Raw genomic sequence first — 18,347 nt, forward strand, 5'->3', positions numbered from 1 at the left:
AAATGGTTTCAGTTTTTCACCATTGAGGACGATGTTGGCTGTGGGTTTGTCATATATGGCCTTTATTATGTTGAGGAAAGTTCCCTCTATGCCTACTTTCTGGAGGGTTTTTATCATAAATGGGTGTTGAATTTTAGTCTGTAGTCATCATTTTAGCCATTTCATTGATCACCATGGAATTAACCCCACAAATTAGTCTGGATCAGTGTGGATTTACATTATAAACTACAAAAGTTGGTTTGTAGGCCTGACAGACATGGCAAAAGAAATTAACACTTCAAAACACTACCAATTTAGTGACCTACTTTAGGGAAGATTAACCTGTATTGAGGATATGAAACTAAATTAAATTCCAGTTAAATACAAATATTTTTCTTCACATACTGAGTCATCTGATTCAGACCCCACAGGGTGCAGTGTTACCTTGCTTGGTGAACTGCATAATTATTTATAGATTTCTCTCAACATTAAGCTTACCCCTTATCTAACTTTACACAGGCAGTCTAGCTAGTGACTCTCAGAGAGATACCCTCCTGCATAATATGGTCCCACATGGTAGGTCAGGGCCCAGGTGCCCCTTTTTCCATTCTTTGTTGATGGTTTGAAAATATCAGGACAATGACTGCATGCCACACTGGTTTTATAATTCCTAATCAAATGTCTCTACAGGGGGCTCTAATTCCACATAACGTGTATAAAACAAAGAGATAAATGTTACTTATTATTAGGAATGGAGGCTCAAGGATCTATTGTGAAGCTTTGTACTTATTGATGGAATTCTAAAACTAGGCTATAAAAATGTTATTTCTTGATGAAACATTAATGATAAATAACAAGCCTTCAAGCGGTTAAATACTTAACACTCAAAGACATTTCCATTTGAAGCATTTTTAAGAATATGAACTAATGGAATGCAAATTGTATTTCTAATAAAGTACAATATTAGTTCTACAATGAAACTCAGTGTTAATTGAGTGAAATCTTTAAGTTCTTAAAAGTAATAATTTGTGTGTGTGTTTGTGTTTTAAAGAGATTAATTTTGACTTAGAGGATGCATATGGTTGACTTTAGGCCAACTAGACATGTTTCTCTTGTTTAAGAATAGAGAAAGTGGGGTTTCCCTGGTGGCGCAGTGGTTGAGAGTCCGCCTGCCGATGCAGGGGACACGGGTTCGTGCCCCGGTCCGGGAAGATCCCACATGCCGCAGAGCGGCTGAGCCCGTGAGTCATGGCCCCTGAGCCTGCAGCGTCCAGAGCCTGCACATCCGGAGCCTGTGCTCCGCAACGGGAGAGGCCACAACAGTGAGAGGCCCACATACCGCAAAAAAAAAAAAAAAAAAAAAAAAAAAAAAGAATAGAGAAAGATAAAAACTTCTTAGAAACATACTGGTGAGAACATTTACTTACTGTTCAGTGTAGAAATGAATCAGAGAAGGAAGGAAGTGATAATAGTGTCATCTAAGGGCAAGCCTCCTGGAGCCAGACAGAGTCAGATAAAGTACAGATTAGGCTGCTCATTCTTTTTGAAGGCCATAACACTAACTCAAATATAGTCTTAAGAAAATTCCTGAGGATAACTGGCATGCACAATAGTCATGAGGGACAGATACCAGAATGTCAATGTATTAATTTGCAGTTAGAACTAGTTCAATCGCATGGGACTAGAGTACTCTACTAGCCTGATTAGCATATTCTCTCTCTATAGTCAAGCTACATAGAGAAAGTAAATCATAATCAGAAAGATGCTATTTGAGAGTAGAATCAGAACAAAAGAAGTTAAACAATATAAATATGGAATTGCCTCATTCTAAGGTGGTTTAACATACCCCTCTCACAAAGTAAAGTGTTTGCCAATAAAACCAGAAATCAGTAAAGTCCACCAGTTATCATCACCTCCATCCGTCTCCATTGGAGGGATAGACTTGCCATATGGACTGAAAATACCTCATGGCTGGAGGCTAAGTTTTTCTCTACCTTATGGTGTTTGAGTAGGCACTGCTAACAGCTGCCTCTCTGACTCTTCTTATTTTTATGCTGACCAATTGCTTTTCTAATAGACATAGTACTTTTGAATGGGTGTGCATGTATGTGTGTATGCAAGCATATGTGTGTATAACTGGATTAGAATTAAATCCAAATGTATGGCCTATAAGCCATCCTGTCTCTTTCCAGTGATTGCGTTATGTCTTCTCTGATCCATTACTTGTTGCTTTTACAATTTACTTCTCCATGGACAAGTTCATTTTACTTATTTCCAAGTTCCTTGAGGGACATCTCTGTGTAAGCTCATACTTATTAAGAAATGTTATCATATACTTTCTCTCACCAAAAAATAGATAAATGGCCTTGGCATAACAATTTTGACAACTAATAAAACTGTTCTACCTCTTCAAGTAATGAAGTCTTTTTGGTAGTGCTAAGCAAATTTCTATTAGATGGTTGCAAAGATTTAGTTAATGAATAATTTGAATTATCTGTGGTTAACCATCTATTGAATGGTTTATAGCATTTGAGCACTACCTATATAAATCCTGTATTAATCATTATACGAGCTGACTTATGGCATAAGGGAAAGCAAATTTGATGTTTGTTCCCAAGTTTAGACTCCATATTATCACCACTTAGACCTTGTCTTTGTTTGGATACTATGATGTAAGCACTATAACATTATTATAGAAGCAAAAAAATTATTGAACATTAAAAAGTGGAGTTTTAACCAGTAAAAACACACTATTGCATTTAATTTTTCACAAACTGTGCTCCTGGGATTTGTTTGAAAGCATCACTGGATAATGCTGAGTAATACTGCATGAGTAGGGCTTGGGGGTAGTACTTTGAATTACCTCCTGATGTTTGCTTTAAGAGGAGTAACTCTGCTTTCTAAATTCTATTAAAAAATCAATTTGGTTTCCAAAAACAGTATTCTAATTTAAAGTTTTCTCAAGACATTAGTCAATCTCTTTGCTGATAACTGATTCCTTACAGACAAATATCAGCACTTTATATGATACCTTATTGAAACCACAGTGCTGGCTGGCAACAGACAGCTTTCCAGCATCACCTCTAGTGTCACAGACAGAGTCCTGGACTAGGGGTTAACAGATCTAGATTTTAATCCTGACTAACTGTGTGATTTCAAATTATTTAATCCTTGGCTATTGACCTCTGTTGGGTTGGATTGTTTCCCTCTCAAAATTCATATGTGGAAGTCCTAAGCCCCAGGACCTCAAATACAACCTTATTGGATATAGGGTCTTTACAGAGGTAATCAGGTTTAAAATGAGGTCAACTAGGGTGGGCCCTAATCTGTTATGACTGGTGTCCTTATAAGAAGGGGAAATTCGTATACAGACATGTACACAGGGAAAACACTATGTGAATATAAAGACAGTCATCTATAAATTCAAGACAGAAGCCTTGATCAGATCTCTCCCTCACAGCCCTCAGAAGGAAAAGACCCTGCCAACAACTTGATTTCAGACCTCTAGACTCCAGAACTTTGAGACAATAAGTTTCTGCTGTTTAAACTACTCAGTTTGTAGTACTTTGTCACAGCAGCCCTAGCAAAATAACACAGCCTCTTAGGCCGAAAGGAGATGATGAAATCCTTCTATAACAGCCCTCTAGACCCTTGTTTTATCTCTTCTGCGTTAATGAAATTATTCTTTTATCTCTGTGCTTTGCAATCATATTTCTGAAATAAAGATCTGATCTTGCCAATGTGCTGCATAAAGCCTTCAAGGGAACACCTCCATTTATGGCAGACAGAGCCTTTCCTGGTCTGTTCCAAAGCCACAATTTCAGGTAGCCTCTCTGTCCCCAAATGCCATTGTTGTCCATTTCCTCCCTGGACAACTCTGCCCTTTCTTTTAGTTTGGGAGATCAAGACCAAGTGCAAGAGAATTATGGCAACACGACCCTGGACAATGTTGGAGCAGATCAAAGGGAGAGCACATGGGAAATGGGAAGAAGGGAGAAAAATGGTAAATTTACATAGTTTCTGTGTAAAAACTTGTTGACTAATGTTTTAGGTCAAACAAAATGAATCAGAATGTTTATATATTCAGATTTTTTGTTTGATGTTGCCAAAATTTTTTCAGACTTCTAGTGGCATGAATGTCTGCTTTGTAAACAGTTAAAATTGCAGGTTTTTATATATGGAAGCAGATACCTTAAAGAAGGCTTTCTATATATCCAGGAAAGACTAGTCAGCTTTGCTCAGCGTTGACATAGTACACTGTCTAAACCCCTTCTCCATCATGCATTACACGAGGCAAATATAGTTTCTTACCTCACAGGACTGTCAGTTATTTGAGGTCAAGTACTACAACTTAAATATTTCTTTCAATTCACTATATATAGCATAGTACTTGACACTTGGTATATAGGAAAACTAAACAAAACCAAAGAAAAAAGTGTATTGAGTTTGAGCTTGGTTTAGGTCTTGATTTCTTCTCTTGAAATTTGCATTGGTTCTTCTCCAGAAATATTTTGGTCCAAGTGTGAAACAACGTAAAGCTATCAATTTATACCATTTTGGTAAGAGTATAAATAATATTTTTGAGAAATTAAAGCTACAACATGGTATTGTCATATACCAGCTGGACACTCCAGAATCGCTTGGCATAATCAAAGACTATCTTTAAATATAGAAGTCCTTGCTACTGCTCACTTACGGGAATGTCCACAAGAAAGGTAGCCCAACTTCAAGGCAACCCCTGCCTTTTGGGCTCATATTTGAAACCACTGTCTTCTTTCTGCATAGCAGCCCTAAGGGTCACTTTCAGCTGCAATCTGCAGATGACTGCCCACTCTTAGAGATGCCCTTTATCACCACCGCCAGCCAGGATGCTCCAAAATGAATCTTGTACATACCATACCAAACACACCATCCAAATCCACCCAGCCATTCTCCTGTGACCCAATAACCAATATAGACAGAAACTTGATTTCAATAGATGAAGATGATAACCAGAGTTTACTTAGGAAGAGAAATAGCTTTTTTCACAGCCTATCAAGTCCTTTACATTCAGTATTTTGCGACAACGCATTCAGACTTTAGGAGACCCAGTTAATATATAATTATAACAAAATTGAAAAGATTATCAGCAGCAAAAAGTGACTTAGAGAATAGGTTAAAGGATAGGGTTGGGGAAGACGAGAAAGGTGGAGGTTGTAAATGGAAAAAAGAAAAAATAGCAAGGCTTACAATTTACGCAGATCCTTTGTATATATTTCTTGACTGTTCAAATGAAAATTGAATTATGGGGGTTTTTATAGTGAAGGAAAAACCCTCCAAACTTTAGCAGCTTAATTGGTAGCTTTTAAAAAAATTGTAAAGGGTTTTAAAACTAAAATTCCACATTCTATGAAATAGAAACATTTTAGTGCTTTTATACCCTATTATGTTGAGCTTTAATATTTTTTCTGGAACTAAGTGTGGAAGATTAAGATAACAAAATTTGGCTTCTGGGTCTGCCTTGGCATTCTTCACCTTGCTCAGATGTATATGATTACATTTTCTATTATGCAAGCCATGGGGACATATGGTATTTTCACCAAAAAGTGATGAAAGAAACATCTTTAGGAAAGTTGAAAATATTGTCTAACTTAGGAAACAAACTTCTGAGACTGGGGATATTTTTTCTGCTTGGCTACCTGGCAGTCTAAGTGTTGCATGTATGCGTAGAGTGTTGAGGGAAGGGGTATAGTTAGAGAACAGGCATGCAAACAAATAACCAAAAATATGTAACTCACAAAATTTGGTCAGATTCTAGATTGTTCATGATTGAGTGATACATGTAGAAATTGATCAATTTTATTTCTGAAAAACTTTGGCAAATGGTAAAGATGCTTGCTAAAAAGTAAGACTACTTACTCATTCTCCATTGTTTCTGGACTTAACTCTTGATTAACTCAAAAGTAGGCTGAAGACTATGCAGCCGTTCTGCTATCTGCACTTTGACTGAACAAAAGTTAGGCTTCAACTCCCTCCTCTGCCTAATATGTTAGGAATAAAAAATGATAGTTACTAGCAGGTCCCACAGTGAAGTTTGAGTTCAGCCTTGACTTCCCCATAAGCACTTTATGAGCTGAGCACCTAGCATGTAAATTTTGGTCATACAAAGAGTCACTACATCGTTATAAAATGATTGCTACCCTTTTGGAGAATTTGGTATATGCTGGATTTAACACTCATCTCACATTCTAACAACAACAAAGCATAGGATTTTGTTCATCAAAACATCTAAATAATTAAGTGAATGGGAGACAGTATTAAGAATATTTTCACCACACATTCTTCTTTTTTTTCTGGTCCCTCTACAGCCAGAGCATTTCTTTTTTCCTTAAAGTGAAATGCAACTAAAAGTTGTATCAATGTAGCATCCATTTAACAAAACTGGGAAAAAAGATATGATCGCATTTTCTAGGAAATAGTCTTCTTTGAGAACACATTTTAAAGAACTGACACAAAAGCTTTCTTCAAGGTAGAGGTAGTGTTAAGACATTAAGTAACTGGGACGAAGTGAGAGAGTGGCATGGACTAATATATACTACCAAATGTAAAACAGATAGCTAGTGGGAAGCAGCCGCATAGCACAGGGAGATCAACTCGGTGCTTTTGTGACCACCTAGAGGGGTGGGATAAGGAGGGTGGGAGGGAGACGCAAGAGGGAGGAGATATGGGGTTGTATGTATATGTATAGCTGATTCACTTTGTTATAAATCAGAAACTAATACACATTGTACAGCAATTATAATCCAATAAAGATGTTAAAAAAATCTATTTCCAGTACTTTGTTATGCAGGAACCATTTCTAAATAGAGCATTGGGTCTTTCAAATGAAAATACTTTTCTCATGTGCAGACCAATTTGTTCCATTGCTTCTGAAATGATAAAGTAATAGAAAACTCAGCCCAATACAAATATTGAATGTACATCAAAGTACTTACTTCAGATGGATGTGTTCTCAAGAATAATTTTCACCTTTTCCTTTAAATATTTTTTCTTTCCTAAGAAGCAAAATATTAGAAAATAAATAACTTTGGGTAGAAACATAAATAATGTTCCAAAAAATGTAGAAAGGGTCAAAAATCTTTCAAGAAAACTGCAGATTTAAAGATGATTATAATATTAATAGAGAAAAACGAGATTCAAGAGTAAATATAAGAAGCATAAGAGAATTTAATAGTAATAAAATTACACTCAAAATACAATAGTTATTCTGTGTGTTCATTATGTATTTGTCTTTAATGCATTGAATTTTAGTGACAGTTCCTTCTTTAGTACTTTTGCAATATGCTTTGGCTCTTGCACTCTGAATCTATATGTTTGAGCTAATTTCTTGTTGATAGCAAGTAATGCTTATAAGCATACATAGGTCCTCTGCACTGGTCTTAACAACTCATAGAAACAGTGCCTCTGTTTTGATCTAATCATAATTTTGAAACCACTGGTTCATGATTATGGCTCACTTTTCTATTCAAATACCTGTTTTGAACTTTGATAAAGTTCTCAGTGCTATTCTTTTTGAATAACTTCTTTCAAGGCACCAAATATAAAATAGTACAAAATATGGAAGGTTAGTAATATCCATTCTTTATATGAAAGTGGCTTGCTTTAAGGAGGAATAGTTACAGATTTGATAGTAACATTAAAGGAGTAAATTTCAAAGTATAATAATTTTCTCAGCATAAAGTGAAATGGAAATTTGGTATTTTTTCTGGTAAGTTTGACATATATGCAGAAAAATTTGAAAATTTCACTTTTTAAAATGTGTACACAGTAATTGGTTTTAGAATATATTTGAAATTGTTCTTTTTATCTCACTTTACTCACTGGTTAAAGTATTATTCTAGAGATAATTTCACAAGAAGTGTCTTCAGAATATAGTTACAGTACAGAAACCTGATTATTTTCTTGGGAATATTCTGCAAGCCCTATGAAGGCAAAACTGCCTTTCAGAAATATTAAATATTTATATATTAAACATTTATAAAATTAAATATATATTAATTAAATTTATGTATAATTAAATATACAATAAATTAAGTATTTAATATATATATTAAATTATATATTACATGACATTTCCAAAGCAAATAGACCATTAATAAATCTAAAAGCCATTTTTAATGCTTATTATCCTCTCCTTTTTATAGTGTTTGCTTTAATTCACCAGCTCCGTCTATGTGAAATGCTGGCTTCCGTGACACTAGAACCCTTCTGTTTTCTTGTCACTGTTCATTGCTCCCTCTCATGAGAAAGACAGTGTACACAGTTCAACTACTCTTTTCCTCTGACAGCTCTGCTCATTCTGTCCCTGTTACCTTGGTAGCTTCTTTTCTTCTTTCTTCTTTGACCTGTTTGTGCCTTAAGGGTGCATGCTTCGCCCTCTTTCCTTTCACACAACTCACTCTTCCTTAGTAATCTCATCGCTCATATTACCAGCCCTAAACTGGTAACTGCCAACACATCTTTTATCTAGAGTAGAGGATGCAAACTTTTTCTGTAAAGGCCCAGATAGTATATAATTTAGGCTTTGCAGGCCATACGGTCTCTGTCACAACTACTCAACCCCACTGTTGTAGCACAAAAGCAGCCATAGGCAACGTAAATGAAGGAGCACAGCCATGTTCCAATAAAACACTGGAATTTGAATTTCATGCAATGTGGATGTAGTCCTAACTCCTAATACCTCAGAAGGTAACTGTATTTGTAAATAGAATCTTTAAAGAGGTAATTAAAATGAGGTCATTATGGTGGGCCCTAATCCATTATGACTTGTGCCCTTATAAGAAGAGGAAATTTAGACAGAATGATATAGAAGGAAGACCATGTGACAACACAAGGAGAAGACAGCCACCTACAAATTCAGGAGAGAGGCCTCGGAAGAAACCAACCCTGACAATACCATGTGGACAACTCAGACTTCCAGCTTCCAGAACCGTGAGAAAATAAATTTCTGTTGTTTAAGCTATCCAGTCTGTGGTACTTTGTTGTGACAGTCCTATAAAACTAATGTAACATATTCTTCTTCTTTTCTAAATTAATTAATTAATTTTTTTACAGTAGGTCCTTGTTGGTTATCTATTTTAAATATAGCAGTGTGTACATGTCACACTTCTTCATTTTTTTTCAACCATTTAAATTAGGCAAAACTATTTTTACATCACAGGAGGTACACAAACAGGTGATGGGCAGGCCCTCGTTTGCTGAGCCCTGATCTAGAAGTCCCTTTTCAAGCTTTGTTTTATAAAGCAGACAACTACGTCTTCACTTCCTCAGACTTCCTCAAACTCAACCTGTTCCTAGGGCAGGTCATCCTGTCCTTCTCTGTTATCTAATCTGGTTTATACTTTCTCCTCTTTTGTGTTCCCTGCCTTGCTGAGTGGAACCACCATCTACTTTGTCACCCAAACCTTAAACCTGGTAGTTATCCTAGATTTCTCATTTCCTTCATTTCCCACATCTAATATGGAACCAAATCTTACTGATTCTGTTTAATATTTCATTGACTATGTGGTGTGTCCTATCACTTATTCTTTTATAATACTGTGCAAATTTGTCCAGATCTTTAGTCTTACTGTCTACATTGCTGCCAGACTGTCTAAAGTCTAAATCTAATTACATTGTCCTTCCAGTGAAAACCTTTTAAAGCTTCTCTGTTATCGAAATCCTAAGCTTCTGAACATGATATACATTGTTTTCCATGAGGTCTTTCTTCATCAAATTCATTCCCTAATGGACTCCTCTTTCAACAACGGTTCAAATGAAATACTTGCCATTGTCAAGAAGGGGCACAAGGTTACCTACTTCCCGGCCTTTATTTATGCTGTTCTCTTTGCAATACTTTACCTTTCCTTCTTCACTTGATGGACATTTGCTCCTTGACGATGGGAAATATTTTTCATCTTTAGCTCTTACACAAGGCTTAGCAAAAGGTAGACTCTTCAAAAATACATTAATTATTAACTGTGATCAAAAGAGCTGTGTGAAAGATAATAACATATATATATTTGCACATACGTATGTATGTGATGTTAATGTCTGTGTGTATGTGTGTGCTTATGTACATAAATATGTGCACACAAAATCTCTGCTTTCTGGCCCAACTAACAGTGGTGTAACAGGTGCAACAACTTTTAGAGCTGGGTTGAAGGATAATTGGACTCCAAAGAGTTTGGGTCCAGAACTCCATCAGTTCAGGATGTATCCCGAAGCATCAGGGAAAACATCCCTGTCCATTTCCTGCTCACTCTGTCTGTAGCCCATTCGAAGCATGCATTGTCTTTTGCTTCCAATTACTCAAGCCCTACATGACCTTCAAGGCTCCACTCAGAGCTGTACTCCTTCAGGGATCCAGAAGCCTGTTCCCACTATTCCAAAGTTTAGTGACTATTCGTTTCTCTCTTGTAATATTTAATAACGGCGTTTAGCACTCGCTTTTAAAATTTCCTTCTGATTTGGAGGTTTGTCTTCCCTTGCTTTGCAAAATACTTTGTTAAATGGTCATCTCAGCACATAGCTTAGTCCCAAGCACCATGTAGGCAGCTGGTAATTGAAGGACCAAGTCAGAAAGAGTCCTTTGTTTGATCACTCTTATAGCTCTGAGAGTCTACCCTGTATTGCATACATGAATTTTAACATTTGAGGGGTCACTGAACTTTTTGAGAATCCAGCAGATAGTGCCCCTCTTCTCAGAAAAACCATAAATGTACACACACACACACACACACACACACACACACCCCATCTATGCAAACAATTTTGTATATGATTTTAAGGATTTATCAACTCCAGCTTACCAGACTGCAAGTTCCTTTACCTACAGATGTGTTGTATTTTTTAATCCTTAGCACAGTACCTAGCTGTTCAATAAATCTTGTCTAAAATAAACAGTACTGAACTCAAGCCTTTACTAGACAACATTTCCTATATTTGTATTCCATACAGTACTTAGCACAGTGTCTTGGCCATAATAGTAATTTAATAAATATTTGAATCAAATTGAATTCTGCTTTCTTTGTATCTCAGAGAATTACCAATTATAGTGATATAGGTAGGTGGGGCTAAATAAATATTTACAATGACCCTTTTAACACTTAATCTTATTGTTTTAACATTCTACAGACCTGAATCCACTAATTTGAGTATATTAGTGTTAATAGATATACTCTTTTAATCTTTTTTCATGAAGTGTTTAAATTTTAAAGCATTTAGAAAAAACACAAAGAATTCATCTGTCCTTTTATAAATGTCACTACATTCTATTTTGAGAATAATGTGAATAAGGACCAGGTCTGAGAAGTCTAAAATAAAGCATTTCTACCAGTGAAGGGAAAGTGTGAGGCACCTTTTTCTTCCACAATCAACCCAAATGCCTTACCACTTAAAACAGATTCTCTTCTGCTTGGGTAGCAATCCTGTTCTTAGCAGTTTTTGGAATAATGAACAACCCTCTTCATAATGACAGAAGTTTGAGACTTAAAAATAAAATAAATAATTAAAAAGGAGAAGGGAGAGCTGACTGATTGGAACGACACCAAATTTTTATTTTCAATGGCATTTGTAGCTGCTAGAAGTGACACAATTTATGTCAGTCTAGGAACTCGAGGTAACCAAACATAATAAGTTGTAATTGACCAAATTAAAGTCAGAAGAATTGTAGTTAGTTCATTAAATAAATAATGTGGAGAATTTCCCAACTTAGCGGTGAGGTACAAAACAACAGATCATCTATACAGTAGAAAACAAGATGAAAAGGGATAAAATGAGAATAAAAACCTAACTTTCTCTTCAAAGAAAGCAAAGAAAAGACAAAGAAAAGAAACATTAAAAAAGGAAGATTCAATTAGCAAGGAAGGGAGAAAAGAGAGAAATCCAAGTGGGATTCTCTACGAAGGAAAAGAACGTGATGAGAGTTTAGATCATAATCTATAAATAGTCTTTTATTTTATAAATCCTTCATGTGGTGCATAGATTACACAGTGAGCCTCCCGTGTCCTTAAAATGTATAGTCTCACAGCACATCCCTTTTAAGGCAATACCAAGCACAAAGAATTAGGTCTGGAAAATGACTTGCGCTTCTCTTGATGAAGAGGGAATTTGGGAATATGGCACAAATTGTCAGGAGAGCACAGGAGGGATAAGGCTTAGCCGTCTATGAAATATTTCGAAGAAGTAGTATGCCCCGCTTCTAACTTACCAGTGTGAGGGATAATTTTAATTACCATTCTGTAATGAACCTTCCTCCAAATAACACAGAAGACCACTTTACCTGTCATTCTTCACACACGTGTCAGGTCCTGTGTTGTTTGTCTCTTCTCATCCCTTTGTTCTGATTTTCAATTCGATAAGATGCTAGGGGTGATGGAAGGGGGCTAAGGATGGAAAAGCAGAGTGTGAGGGGGTCAATATTTTACAATTAATTCTTTGATATGTTTTGTTGTCTTTTATTGTATTTTCAAGAACTCCTTTCCATAATATTTCCAAATGCTTGAAATAAAGAAGCAGTCTTTCAAATCCTATATCAAACATAATACTCTTTTTCAGTTTTTTAGCAGGGCAAAGAATTGGCAAATGTAACCACCATCATATTTGGCACTTCTCTAGAATATTCTTTATTACTGGCCTTTATGATTTATTTTTAAAAAGAACTGTTATTTTTAAAGAGGAATTAAAATAGATTCTGACATGCCTGAGCTAGGGATGAGTTCTACACATCTGCATTCTTAGCTCTCTCTTCCCATCTGGCCCAGAGAACCAGAGTGGCTGAGGAAAAAGCATTCATCCATGGTTGGATGAGCATGGTCAATGGATTTCCCCTCCTGTCAGACAGGTATCAAGACATTTAAAAAGCTATGCCATCATTTTTTAGGAAGATAAATATATCACATCTTCCTTCAGTCACTTATCTTGAGAATCACTGTCTTCTGAACATTTCTTCTTGCCAGAAAGATTATAGAGTTTTATTTTTAGTATTTTCATTACAAAAGAAATGTGTTGTACTTTAACAATTAAAAAAAATATATAATCTATACTCCTCACTACATTTTTTTCACCCTAAATATCTAAATATCACTGAGTTTTTCAAAATGTCCATGGAAACAATGATTTAATATAATAAAGTTATGTGTGTCGATAAGAGTTGTACTTCTCCAAGGATTATCTTCCCTCTTCTTTGGAATAAGAAGAGTCATTCATTTTAAGAGTCACTTTCTAAAAGAGTTCTTTCTAAATACAACATCCCTACTTTCACTGTCTAAACTTCTTTTGCTGACCACAAAAAATGTTGCTTTGTACATTTCCATCTTCAGAATTTTTGTCATATTTCATATACTCTCTCTGAGAAATCTCATTCTGTACCATAATTTAAAATCTTTTCTTTGTATCAACAGCTCCCAAATCTACACTTCCAGCCCAGAACTCACTCATCAGCTTTAAAACTATAGGACATATCCACATGTTTGTTCAACATGTTCTTAAAGAAGGTCATTATTCAGTAGGAACCTAATTCAGGCCCATTCCCTCTCCCAGATTCCACCTCTTAAATAAGATATCACAATTGACCTGGGTATCATCTTTAACATCTTCTTCTCTTTCACAATTTCCTTTCATCCCTGCCTGACATAGTGGCATCCAAAGATATATCATATCCTGTTAATGTTCCTTCTGATACGTCTCTCAAAGTCATCCCATCATTGCCACCCCCACTGTTAGGTTCTATTACAGTGTCTTACCATCTCTTGCCTGGGGTTGCTTTTAGAGAGAAGAAAAATTCATCATGCCCAGTAATGACTCATACTCCAGAATTATCAAAATATTTCTACATACTCCCCTCATTTTGCCCTGATCATTATGATCATTATACAGGAAGTGGCCAGCGAAGATGATCCACTTTTGTAGAAAGTCATATTCAGTGACCAAACTGTCTTTCTGAACAGTGTGGACCAGGACAAGGTAAGGGAGAGTCAGAAAGCTTCTGAAGTCAATGTTTTATGAGACTGTTCCAACACTCAGCAATACCAGATGATTGTGAATGGCAGAGTACATGGAAGACCATCAAAACCTTGAGTATTATCCTCTTGTTCACTGGCTGTTGCATGATTTTCAAACTGCAAATGGACTGGAAAGCTGAAACCCTGATACCTGTTAGTGGCCAGTTGGCTGATTGGACTAGAACAGCAACATCATAATCTGAAAAGGTGTCAGTGATGGTGAGGCACCACTAAAAACCCTGAAAAGGTACCAAAGGCTAGATGTAGCCAATCTGCCAGGAAGATGCTTATAATCTGCTGGATTATAGTTTCCCAAGTGGCAGACTAAACATCTAGCCTACTTGGCAATAGCCCAAGATTCATTAAAACTATAACTATGTTCAGCAAGGGCTATAATAGCTAGAGCTATAAGAACTGCCACACTAAAAGGAAAAACCACAGATATCTTTGATTCTGTACAGCTGGCACTGAGGTTGAAGAGCCACAATACCCCAGTGGACACCACCAGGTTTCTGCTCCGCTGAATTGCTCAAAGAACCAGGCCTAGATATTTAGGGGAAATTCTGTGAATTCAGGGTTCCATTCAGCCAGAAGCTTTGCTTTAGGCTGCAGGGATGACAGAGAGATGGGTTAAGAAGTATTTTATGTGTCCCCCTAGCACTTCTCCAGATGTAGATCTTTTTTTTTTCTTTTTTAATTAATTAATTTATTTATGGCTCTCTTGGGTCTTCATTTCTGTGTGAGGGCTTTCTCTAGTTGTGGCAAGTGGGGGCCACTCTTCATCACAGTGCGCAGGCCTCTCACTATCGCGGCCTCTCTTGTTGTGGAGCACAGGCTCCAGATGCACAGGCTCAGTAATTGTGGCTCACAGGCCCAGTTGCTCCACGGCATGTGGGATCTTCCCAGACCAGGGCTCGAACCCGTGTCCCCTGCATTGGCAGGCAGATTCTCAACCACTGCACCACCAAGGAAGCCCCAGATGTAGATCTTTTTGATCAGAAAAGTTCCCCTAGACTTTATGAACATTCTCAGTACCATCATGTGAAACACCAGTGTCAATTATACATTCAGCAAGGGAGGTCACGACAATACTACATTAAATTAACTCAAAGTGTCACACCCATACAAGATCACTGTTAACTTCTTTTCCCCACTGCAAACCTTGCCCAAAGCCTATCAGTTGAATTTGAGTGTCCCTTCCCGCCATGGGACTGTATAGGATAGTAACTTTCTCCCTATACCAAACAGAGCTATAAAAATTTGAGTCCTTACCCTCTCCAAAGTTCCCCAGATTACTAGGATGGGTATGTATGGACTTCAGTTCCCCTTCGGGACAAGGAAGTTCCCCCTAATTATCTTTCTTTTTAAAGCAGTTGTGTAAGGCTAGAGAAGGAGAGAGGGAACAGGGAATGTGCAGGGTGAGAGTGGAACTAGGCTATTAAAGCACATTTACCTTAGGTCTCCAGCAACATGGTGGCTGTTCATGGCTCAACCAAACAAACTTCCAATGTTATTGGCCCACCAAAGGCCTATATGGGGCAGCAAAGTCAGCATCACTGGCACCAATATTACAGATTTGGGGGCCCTTTGATTCAGCCATGGACAAATAGCCTTTGAGCAGCCATAGACAAATTGCTTTGAGACTGTGACCCTGAGGTTTGTATTCCTTGCTTGACTTGGGCTTAACTCACATAGAAGTCTTCTTTTTAAAAGGAATCTACCTTAACCTACACCATTTGCTATCCCATTATCAAAACAGTATATCTTAAGTGCTTACTCAATTTCAACATAAAGGCTAGGGGAGTTTTCTATGGTGTCAAGGCTGACTGCAACAATTTATCTACATGTCTTTGAGTGGGTTTCTAATTCTCCAGTGGGGTGAACTCCATCACTCCACTGGTATTGTCAAGTCAATCAGGGCAATAACAGTCCAAAGTTTAGTCAATGCCTCATCTGGGGTTTCTCAAGGGAGCTTGTCTGTCTCAGGGAAATCTCTGTAAAAGGGCCATATCTCCCTTATTAACAGCCATGAACCACTGCAACAAACAAACAGAAAACGACAACAAAAAGACCTTTGTGACCCTTTGCTGTCAACTCTAATGGATCTAAGTTAGTCATACTAGACTGTGGGTGGGGCTGAGCTATGAGCCTGCCCAGCTGTTGCATTCCTCCTTAACAAGCAATTAAGTCCCCTGCCTCTCATTTCCTCACGTCTCAAGTAAACCAGCCAACGTTCTAAACTTTGTCTGCGTCCTGTCCATACTATTCATTAATTTTCCTTCTTTCAGCCAGTGTAGTGTACATTCTTTAGTTATTGTCTGAAATGGATTGGAAACATCTGCCTACTCAGGATGACCCTTAATGTTAGTTGTCTGGGTGACGATGGGGCAGACCTGAGACTGACTACCAGATTGTCAAGGAATCCCCACCCTCCACCTTAGGAGAAAAATTAGCAGCAACCAGGGCACCATTCATGCATCTATCTCTGAACCAACTTCCTGATACTTGGCCTACAACCACCCTCCTAACGTTTCCTCATTCATAAGTAATAAAACAGAACACCATTTACTGACAGGCTGGCCATACAATTTGGTCAATATGTTTACTACTGAGTCCTATGGACCTCCCTCAGATACCATTAATTGCCCTGTGGCACTAATTTTTACTCTTCCAGAAAGCATGTCTTTGTCAGTATCATATTCACCACCAAACTGTCAAGAACTGTGAAGGATCTGAGCTTTACTTTACAGGGGGTCTATGGATGCTTGCAGTAGATGTGAGGCTCCTTTGTCAGAGTCAAAGAACTTCATTACTCATGGCACAGAAACCAGCATGAAAGTCAGCATACATTATGCAGAGTCTCCGAGCCCAAGTTTTCACAAAGAGGTCCAAATGATACCTGCAGGTGCAGTAGGTTGCACTCCAGGAGATGAACTCAGAACTTGGGAACCCAAATCTTTTATAGTGGGCAGGAAGCATACCTGCCTATGCCCTGGAGGGAGACATTATCTTTATTACCCCAGACAGTAAGCAAATCTGCCTCTTCCTCTGGAGGGAGATACCATCTCTATCTTCTAAGGCTGCTTTCTATACAAATATCCTTAAAAAGATAATCTGGGGCAAAGCACTCTTCTCCCAAGATATGCAGAAACATGGAAGACCCACGGAGATACTCTCTTACTTTCCTCTCTACACACTCCACCACAGCCCAGGAACCAGGTGCCAGATTCGAAGATTCAGAATGTTTAGCTCTGACTCATTTCACCACGGCTAACATAGTACTTAGATAGTAAACCTTTCCTTTGAGAGTTCCTGTTATATTGGGACATATGCCAGTTCAAAAATCAAGGCATTCAAGGCAAAGTTATGTTGCACAGCATAATTCCTTATTCACTTTTCTAGTTTTCTTACTTCCTCTTTTCATCCCTTCTTTTACCCTTTTCATGGGTAGATTATACTTCATGATAGATTATATTCCTAAAATTTAAATACTGTTTTAATAAATGAAATAGATTTTATTTTATTAAATATTATACTCACTATGTTTAGAATATGACTAGGGAAAAACCTACTTTATTCTGGACAGCTATTTTAAAACCTAGAAAAGTATAGCCAGTGCTCAAATAAAGATGGAGACAATATGTTAAGTTTATGAGCAAATGAAGATTTACACTCTGCACAAGATTTAGTATTTTCTATTTCCCCTCAAATCTGAGAATTGCATTATAGAATGAAGTTGAGGAGGGAGGACTCTGCCTCATATTTCATTTATTTGATTAAGTTTTTACAGAGGAAATAAGATTTCAATTCAATAACTCTAAGATACGTTGTTTCAGCCCTTACCTTAATACCTTCAGTCAGATTCTATATAAGATGTTTATATAAAGGGACGATGGAATACCAGGGTTTTGGTATAAGATCAGAGTAAATGTTAGGACATCTATAGCAGAATATACTAATGGTTCAAATTAATTCATTCCAATGGGATGTACTTAAACTGGGTCTAGCTCAGTCATAGAAAAACATGAGAAGTCCAAAATATATGCGCATATCCAGCAATGCATGATCACAAAAAAATTCTTTATAAAATAAAGAATTGAGGGAAAGTTTCCCTTCATCATCCTAAAAGTATATTGTATTGTAATTTAGAGAATTATAAACAAATCCTAATAGGTTAATATCAACCACTTATCTTTTGTCAGACTACCCACGAGTAGGCTGCCCATTTACAGAGTAAAAAGGATCTAGAATAATCTTTTTTTGCTGCTTTCCTTTTAATGAAGTGCAACCATTTCTGAGATGCATATATGACTTTAGAAATACTTAACATTTCTTTAATGATGAGAA

The sequence above is a fragment of the Phocoena sinus genome, chromosome 9, assembly GCF_008692025.1.
Source record: "Phocoena sinus isolate mPhoSin1 chromosome 9, mPhoSin1.pri, whole genome shotgun sequence".
NCBI lineage: Eukaryota > Metazoa > Chordata > Mammalia > Artiodactyla > Phocoenidae > Phocoena > Phocoena sinus.